Source organism: Onychomys torridus, chromosome 13 (genome assembly GCF_903995425.1).
Source record: "Onychomys torridus chromosome 13, mOncTor1.1, whole genome shotgun sequence".
NCBI lineage: Eukaryota > Metazoa > Chordata > Mammalia > Rodentia > Cricetidae > Onychomys > Onychomys torridus.
Genome location: NC_050455.1, coordinates 58,502,293 through 58,512,160, shown reverse-complemented (window position 1 = coordinate 58,512,160; position 9,868 = coordinate 58,502,293). Strand labels below are relative to the sequence as shown.

The window sequence follows — 9,868 nt, the reverse complement described above, 5'->3', positions numbered from 1 at the left end:
AGCTGGAACTCTCATCCAATAACTGATGGAAGTGGATGCAGAGATCCTCAGCCAGGCCCCAGGTGGAGCTCCAGGTGTCCAATTGTCAAGAAAGAGGAGGGACTGTAAGAGCGTGAATTGTTGAATCCAAGATTGCAAAAAGCACAGGGACAAATAGCCAATCGAATGGAAGCACATGAATTATGAACCAAAGGCTGTGGAGCCCCCAGCTGGATCAGGCCCTCTGGATAAGTGAGACAATTGAATAGCTTGAACTGTTTGGGAGGCATCCAGGCTGTGGGACCTGGACCTGTCCTTAGTGCATGAGCTGGCTGTTTGGAACCTTGGGTTTACACAGGGACACTTTGCTCAGCCTGGAAGGAGGGGACTGGACCTGCCTATACTGAATCCACCAGGTTGAATTGAATCCCCAGGGGAGTCTCCTGGAGGAGAGGGGAGGGGGGAGGACAGGGGAAACCCATGGCTGATGTGTATGATGTGTAAAATTAAAACACAAATATAATAATAATAATAATAATAATAATAATAATAATAATAATAAAAGAACCCCACAAAATAAATGCATTTCAATAATCACAGTGTTGGTGCAAAATGGTTTCCTGTCTGAAGGCCACCTGCCTTGAACATTGAAAGGTGACAGCACACCTTCTTAATCTCTAACCCTTTTCTTCTCCACAGCACAGTCTGGACGACATTAGCAAACTATTGTTTACTTAGCATCTCTCCATAGTCAATGTTGCTGTGGCTTAACCAGGTGACATCCTTGAAAACCTCTTTGTGGCAGCCCCTGGAAGACAGGGAGGCCCTGTGGAGTTTGCTAGCCTTCTAACCTGAGCAGGCACTAGGACCGCCCAGACACTGTCTGCAGGGCGCTTCTCACTCTGTCGGAAGGACTGAGCTGGTGTAGCTGTTACACAAGAAGAGAGCAGCAGGCACCGGGGCTCAGATTGCCTCCCTTCTGCTGACGAGAAGGTATAGAGAAGGTATAGATGAGCTGTTTATCCCTCAGCTTCTGTACAATGTCCACGTGCCTTTTAAGTGTCACGTAATCTGATGCTCTGCAGAGCTGCCCAGCTCTAACGGGGTTACTCTATTATTTTATGCTAATTTCCACAGCCGATGGAAGCAACAGAGCCGTAAAGAAATGGGCTAGCTATTCCCCGAGGCTGTGATCTGGAAGCATTTGGAGGTGTAAGTACCTGGTGTCCGATCCCTAACGCACTGGCGGTGCTGTGTGTCCCTTGACCCCTTTTCCTCCTCTTTGAAGGAGCCAAATGTGCGGTGGCATCTGCATGTTTCATTCACGAAGAGCAACAGAGGGTAAGAGAAACCGCAAGTGATGGGCCTGAAACTCCACTTTGGAGTGACTGTGTTCCTTCCTGAAGGCTGCAGTTTGCTAGAGAGGCTGGGTTCGCACACAGTTCAGATAGGAGGGTGATTTAGCTGAGGGCTGCAGACTGCTGGCTTGGTTTCTGCTTCTGTTTTCAGAGCTTACAGCACTGTTTTCTAATCACTGTCTCTGGGGCAGAGTAAGGGTCTCTTCCCGTTTCCTTTTTCTACATCTCCATACTCTTACCATAGGGTGGACTTTCAGAAAGCTGAGGAGACATTCATCCCCCAGAGCAAAGCCTCAGAAGAGAAATCCATGTTCTCTATCATGGCACATAAGCTCTATGGCACAGTTAGGAGACTGCATGTAAAAGCATATGAAAAATTAGCAGCCTAAGATTCTCTTCTACGCAACATGTGAACATGTGTGGTGAGGAAATTGTTTACTACTAGAAAATCCGAAGGAACACAGTTTTATGAGGAAAAGTGGGATTTTCTTCTTCAAATAATGTACAAGTACATTGAAGATGCCTTCCAGGGCCTCAGTACTAATTCCAGGCATTGAAAACTTTACGGCATGGTTAGATCGTTAGGCATGTTGAGTTCCTCAGTAATCCATTTAGATGTGTGTGCCAATTGTAGTAAGTATATCCATCGAGAGAGGTTTATAATATCGAATTTATTAGTAGTTCATGGTTGTAAGATAAACCCAGGGAAAGAAGTGAACCAAGATGCAATGCAAGACATCAGTGTCGTGAGTTCACTGAAAGCAATTTATTGAGGAACTTATAAAATCCTTTGAGTGGATCAAGAAGTTTTGTATTTAGATGGCAAATATCTGCTACATTGCAATTCCCTAAATGAGAACGTGTTCAGTAGTGAAACCTTTGAAGGTGTGTCTATAGTTCTCCTAACAGATTGCGTGACAAGGAGAGGCAGAGACTGTAGGGGTAGCTACGTTTTACTGGACTGTTTCATACTTTTTATGTTTTGAATATGGAGCTCTAATATTTATCATATAAACAGAGCATATATTATTTTAAATGAAGTTAAAAGTACCTGTAATGATTAATTTGCAGTGTCTTTAGTATGCAACGAATATACAAAAAGCAAATATCAATATCCCTATGTAGTATTCCGTAAGCAGAGAAAATAATTTCATTTACAACTTCTGGAGAAAGAAAGATCAGGTTAGATACAATAATCACCTTTCACTGATTTCTGAACCCAGGATAGATTTTCTTTTCTTTCTTTTTTTTCTTTGATCTGAGGCTCGAACCCAGGGCCTTGTGCTTGCCAGGCAAGCGCTCTACTACTGAGCTAAATCCCCAACCCGGATAGATTTTAATATTACTTTTCAGTTGTTGGCATAGCTGTGGTACATAAGCCTGTAAACTTTGTGCAATGTTTCCTACACCTTAAGTTTTTCTGTCTTTCAGCTCTAGAAAGATGACTTGATTCTTGGAAATAAAGCTTGGGTTGGAAAACTCCTGCCCAACAGATAGTAGTTTGCATGCATGCTTATTCTTCGGTTTTATGTGAAACATATTGTGGTAGTTTAAATGTAATTGATCCCCATAAGCTCATCGGGAGTGGCACTATTAGGAGGCGTGGCCTTGTTGAAGGAAGTGTGTCACTGTGGGGGTGGGCTTCAGGGTCTCTTTTGCTTATGCTTCTCTCTGTGTAACACACAGACCATTTTCCTGTTGCCTGTAAGCCGTATGACTCTCAGCTATTTCTCCAGCACCATCTCTGCCTGCATGCTGCCATGCTCCTCATATGATGATAGTGAACTGAACCACTGAAACTGTAAAAAAAGGTTTTCATTCTAAGAGATGCCATAGTCATGGTGTCTCTTCACAGCAACTGAACACTGACTAAGACATGTATTATTATCTGTGTCTTACCAGAAACCATTTAAAAATAAATTGATTGTATGTGGATTTAATGTGTGTAAAGGTATACCAAGAACATAGATGTTATTCAGCATTGGCTACTCTTCCCAGAAAACAACTCCTTCTAAACTTAAGTCTTTAACTGAGGTCCACCAGGAGAACCTGACTAGCTGCCCACGATGGGTGTGAAGCTCGGAGGAAGTCTGGAATGGCTGGCAGACAAGTGGAGCTTAAACTGAAGAATGATACACACAGACTAAAACCAATTTGTTACAGTGTAAAACCAACAGTCATCTGGTGAGTGCTTAGAGGAGACACCGCTGGGACCTGAGAGGCCTACTGTCTGAGATTCAGGTGAAACAATATTACCTAGATTCCAAGGATAATGGTCAGGTGGACATTTCTGACTCACTTTTTATTTAAAAGAGGTTCAGGAAATAGTGAACTTGATTTCATTGATTTTTAGCACTGCATTTTCCCCCTAAAAGAACACTTCCCGGGTTGGGGATTTAGCTCAGTGGTAGAGTGCTTGCCTAGCAAGTGCAAGGACCTGGGTTCAATCCTCAGCTCAAAAAAAAAAAAAAAAAAAAAAGAACATTTCCCCAGTATGCATTTGTATGTGGTTTTTACATCATTGAACCCCTGATAGTGAAGGCTATTACAATTGACTTAACACCTGTCCTTTGCTTGGAAACAATGGCTCCTAGGATTAGCCACACAAAAATGAAATCCAACAGGATAAACTTCTAATGGGAATCTTGGGGTGGGAGGGGGCAGTGTTCATTGAATGGATAAAGAAAGGAGATTTTAAGAAGTGAGAAACCACCCTTCTGGATTCATGCAGAAAGAAAAATCACAACTCATGCATGAATTTTTAAGGAGTGGTTGCCCTACATAAGCCACTATAGGCTAAAATTTTGTGTAACTTGAGATTTCCCTTTGGCAAGCCAATTATACTTTCTCTTGTTAAATAAAACACTGAAAGGGAAGCCACTGGGAGCATGGTGGCAGCTTTGTGTTCACACAGGCACGAGCTGGGAAGGACAGTATTACTCATTATACTCTGTTGCCGTATAACAAAAAGGGAAAGCTATTATTTACCTAGCTTTGAGAACCAAGGTATTGTCATTTCCAGAACGGACTATTTCCTATAAAGAAAGAATTTGAGCAGTGCCTAGTGGCCCACTCCTACAATCCCAATACTCAGGAGGCCGAAGCAGGAGGATTACAGGCTCGAGTCTAGCCTGGGCTACATAGGGAGTTCTAGGCCAATGGGCACTGCATAAGAAAACACTGCTTCATAAACACAAGAAACAAAAAGGAGATAATAAAGATAAACAAGAAGATAACAGAGGAAGAAGAGGAGAAGGAGGAACTGTACATACTGCAGAAAGCTTTTGAAATATATGAAATCCAGCCATTGAGAATAAAATCACAAACATATAAAATGTGTGTTAAGCATTTGTTTATAAGCAAGCTAATTCAGAATATTGCTTTGATTTCCTCTTCTTGCTTCACCTAACTATGTGGACATGGCTGTCACTATTACATTCTCACTTGGGCTAAGTTCTTAGACTAACCAGAAAGAAGAAAGAGAACCTGAGTGTCAATATTCACCTCTCTCTGACCCTGACTGTGTGTGGATAGAGTGTGACCAGCTGCCTCCTGCTACTGCTGCTGTGACTTCCCTGGAGGATGGGCTGTCTCTTCATACTGTGAACTAAGACTTAACCCATCTCTTCTTCTTCAGTTACCTTTGTCAAGTCTTTTGCACAACAAGGAGAAAAATAGTGACTATACATTCCCACCAACTGTGGAAAGAGACAACACTACTTGTGAATCTTCCATAAAATACAACCAATCAAAATGCAGAGCTGTGGAGCCAAGGAGCAACTGATACTTCTACAACACAACTCCTGTACCTAAGGCTCAGAAAACATTCAGGAAGGAGGGGTGGAAAGACTGTAAGGGGCACGGGAATAGGGACCTGCCATGGTGTCTCTGGGGAATGACAGAAGCCACACTCACAAAGTCTCACTGACATGACTGTCTGAACATGAGCTGAACACGGACAACAATAGATGGGGAGAGCTGATGAGGTCTCAATCTGACACAAAGAACTCCAGACAGCTAAGGAATGCTGAGACACACCAGTTTATTACCTAATACCAATGGTCATTCCCCCAAACACACACACACACACACACACACACACACACACACACTATACAGACTGAGCAGGGTGTATTTATATATATATATAGGAATATGCAAATATTCATGAACGTGTGAATACACAAATATTCTTGAACGTGTGTGTGTGTGTGTGTGTGTGTGTGTGTGTGTGTGTGTGTGTACAATTAATGGAAAAGGAGGCCATGAATTTGAAGGAGAACGAGGAAGGGCATATGGGAGTGTTTAGAGGGAGGAAAGGGAAGGATGAAATTATATAGTTACATCATAATCTCAAACATTTAAAAAGATTGCATTGACATGGATTTTTCTGGTCTTCTTTAAAACCATAAACACGATGGTTGACCAGTGTTAATTACGATGCTATCTTTCCAGGGAACAGTGCTCTGAGAGGAATATACCCAGTAGATTAGACTCGCAGCCTATGGCTGAACTGAATACTCATACTCGGCTCTGCCCATCAAACACAATTTGAGAAATTCAGTATGGCTAAGCCTGGCACATCACAATGCACAGCACAGAGCTCAGATTCAAGTTGCCGATGCAAGTTCATGGTGAAGAAGTTCACTGAGGACTGGAGCTATTCACATCTAAATACTTGGAATTTTGTCATCTCGCTGTGCACTTAAGACATTCACATGTTCACAAATAGCCACATTTCTATACCAAAGCAACTGCTTGAGTTAATTTAAATTTTTTTCATATAATATATTTTGGTCATATTATTTCTCCTCCTAACTTGTCCCAGATTCCACCTTTCTCTATCTACCCCAATTCACATTCTTCTAGAGTTAGTTTTTAAGTGGGAAATTAGGGTGTCATGATTTAAACTTTTCTCTCCATCACCTCTAAATGATACAGTTAGGCACAGCAGCAAATATTTCAGAAATGTCACCTCATTGAAAGTCAAACTGGGATGGAACATTCTAGATGTAGACAGAGCTATTTTTTTAAAATTAGAATGTAAATTTAGTTTTTTGGGTTGAAAAAGGTTAGCATAAAAAGAGGAATGGGGTGTGTGTGTGTGTGTGTGTGTGTGTGTGTGTGTGTGTGTCCTCATGCATGCATGACTCTGATGGGTCTAGATATCATTATGAAACTCTTCAAAGTGACAGCCACTGATAAATTAATCAATTTGGATTAAAACCTTGTACAGAACTATGAAAAGGCTGCATCCTGTGGGGGTGTAGGGTGTGGTAAAGCAAGGTGTTCTGAGCAACAATTTAACTAACGAGAGAACCGAACAGGAATTTAATTTAAATTCCTAAGACATTTCCCAGCTTCATTTAAGACCCACCTGCAGTTCCAGAGTGTGGAGACTTGCATGTTCCAGAAGTGTGACTTCATCTCTTCAGTCTTCTTCTTTTCTTTCTTTATTTTTTGTAACATTTCCTATTGTGATTGAATTTTATGATAATCAGCAATTACCACTTGTTTGAGTATTTATGTTATTCAACTACTATTTTTAAGATAACCATGGAATTTATGCTTATTTCAAATACAAACATTAGAGGTATGGGAAGAAGAGTGGGCCCTGGAACCCAGGTATTTTCATATATAATACAATCCAGAAAACAGCAGCTGTTGTTGAATATTTTAAAAGTTGAATACAAGCTGGAGAGATGGCTCGTAAGTTAGAGCTCTTCCTGCTCTTCCAGAGGACCCAAGTTCTCTTCCCAGCATCCACTTCTGGTAGTTTACAATTCACTGTAACTCCTACTCCAGGGAATCTGAATTCCTCTTTCTTGCCTGTGCAGGCACCTGCATTCACACACACAAACCTACCCGTATCCCCACACATGCACACACAACACACAATAAATAAATGAATAAATAAAATCTTGAAGATACTGCTAAATATTGAATAATAAAAGTATGATATTAAGAAAGTGCTAAATTCTTGAGGTAAATAATTGACAGACAGTTGATTGACAGGCATCCAATGGATTGAATTCTTAATTCCATATCACTTTTCATGCAACCTTCAGTGGCATGCATCTATTAGGGTGAGTAATTATTTTTTCCTTATATTTTAGATCACATTCAATTCCATCTATTTGAAATACCAAAAATTATAGCTTTAAAACAACCATGTCTTAGTAATTATGATTTAAGCTTTAGTTTTCTTTTAACTGTTAAATGTCATAAGTAATCAAGTCAAAGTTATATTACTGGATTTGCTCATATAAATATTTTGACATGAAGATAAAGGTAGAGTACAGAAGAGGGTGGCTGTCAGTAGACTCCTAATACAACTGTGAAACATGTGCTCTTTATTAGATATGCTTTAAATTTTTTAAATTTGATTTTCAAACTATGGCTTTACTAGTGAGATATATAAAAATGGGGGGGTTGTTTCTTAGTCAGGAAATGGATGTCAGAAATCAATAAGCATGATAAAAATTATACTAATTAAGACAACATATAGATTTTTAGATGCTTATGGATGAATATCCGAAACATCAGGCTGGTTGAAAAGATATGACTTAGCAACAGTGTATATGAAAACACTTCATAGTTTGAAGCATCAGGAAAGTCAGGACAAATGGCCATTACAAGATGGCTGCTGAAAAGCTAGTGTGTGCTTAGGTAAGGGAGCGAGGGGTCCAGGACACAGGTGATGTTAATTTCCCACCCACCTGGTGTAGGACACACCATGATTCTGTGCTAGTGCTAGGTCCTGCATGCTCTGAGGACTCCAGGTCACTCAAAATCACATCAATGTTAAAAGCATAGAGTTACTGCAGACTTGCAAAGATGAGCAGAGCATTGTGGGATATATGGAGAGAATAGTTAAGAGTGATATATTGGCTTTTATTTTTAACTATTGTCAGCAATTTGTTAGAGAAATGAGACAGATTTAGGGCACAATGCAAGAGTCTCTCTCAGCCCGTGGTGGAAGCCCAAGGAATATAGGGCTCAGTGGTCGCCTTAGGAAAAGAGAATCCTTGGGCAGAGTGATACATTTAAGACACAGGATCATGATAAGAATTCTGGACATGGTTTGAGAAGCAGATCTGGCATCAGACAAAAAAAATGACATTTGTCAGTCATTTCTCTGACTTACACAGATATATGTATAAGATTCATATAAAGCATTTGCTACAATGTAAGTGTTACAGCTCTGAAGGGAAGGGTTTCCACAATGGAAGTGCTGTGTCTCTGAGGGGAATGGTTCTCCCAATGCAAGTATTACAACTCCGAAGGGAAAGGTATCCAGGCTAAGAAATACCACAAAATCACACCACACAACACACGTCACACAGGAGATTTACTGGGAAAGACACAAGAGACTGAATGCCTCTGCTTGGCAAAAGAACTAAGCAGGAGATGGGCTTTAGAGAAAGGTTTCCTGGGATTTCGAGCTCAGGGACTGGTGGGTTTTTAAAACCTGGAAATGGGCTCATACCTTTTTACCATATGTGTATATTCAGAAATGCCCATTTTTCCTTTTCTCCCTGTGTCTCAGCATTTATTACCTTTATGTGAATGTGTGTTTTAGAGAAAAGTTCCCCAAAGAAAAACTTAGTGGAGGAAGCCCTTCTGATGGAAAGGAGGTGATAATAGGGGAAATCTAGCCATTAATCAAGAAAACCAACAGATTTCCATACATTTGGGACATCTTTAGTGTTAGCTGTCTATCACAGTATTCCTTCCTCTATCCTTCCCTCCATCGTCCTCGCCATTCAACCCTTCCCCTTCCTCCATTCTCGGTTAACCTTCTATACCACTGTGTCCTATCTCTCCCCCCTTGAATGTAGCTCCAGGTGGTTCCTTACTAATTTCCTAACTTCAATGACCATTCCAAATGAAACAATCACATCTGAAGATTCAAAGCTAACATCAACACCCATTACAAGAAAACATGTAACGTTTGTCTATCTGGGTCTGGGTTACTTCACTCACAGTGTTTCTAGCTTCACCCTTTCATCTCCAAATACTGTAATTTCATCTTTCTTAACAGATGAATAATGCTTCAATGTGTAAATGCATAACATTACCATTATCCATTCATCAGTTGATGGACACCTAGCTGTTTCCCTTTTCTGTCTATTACAAACAGAGCCAATGTACATGAAGGAGCAGTTATCTCTATAGTAGAAAATAGAGTCCTTTGGGTGTATACCCAAGAGTTGTAGAGCTGGATGGCACCGATTACTCTTCCAAAGGACCAGGGTTAAATTCCCAGTACCTACATGATAGCTCACAACTGTCTGGAACTCCAGTTCCAGGGGAACCAACACCCCCACACAGATACACATGTAGGCAAAACACTAACGTTCATAAAATAAAAATACATAAAATTTAAAAAAAAAAAGAATTCCAGGAGGAGACAGTAGAGAGGAACACAGAGAGGTCAAATTTGGGGGGCAAAAGGCCTATAGTTTCTTGGTCCAAAGACTCCTCTCTAAAACTGATGAGCACACATACCCCTAATCAAAGTAGGGAGG

General features: G+C 40.7%; 1 protein-coding gene across 3 annotated transcripts in view; it reads left to right on the top strand.

Annotated features, from left to right (window-relative positions):
* Window positions 1-880: 880 nt before the first annotated feature.
* The window catches only part of Rab27b (RAB27B, member RAS oncogene family), a 147,743-nt gene continuing 138,755 nt past the window's right edge, over window positions 881-9,868 (top strand). For all 3 annotated transcript variants that reach the window (XM_036204784.1, XM_036204783.1, XM_036204782.1), the window contains exons 1-2: window positions 881-983; window positions 1,117-1,191. The gene's annotated coding sequence lies outside the window, so the exon portion shown is untranslated. The remainder of the gene's footprint in view (window positions 984-1,116; window positions 1,192-9,868) is intronic.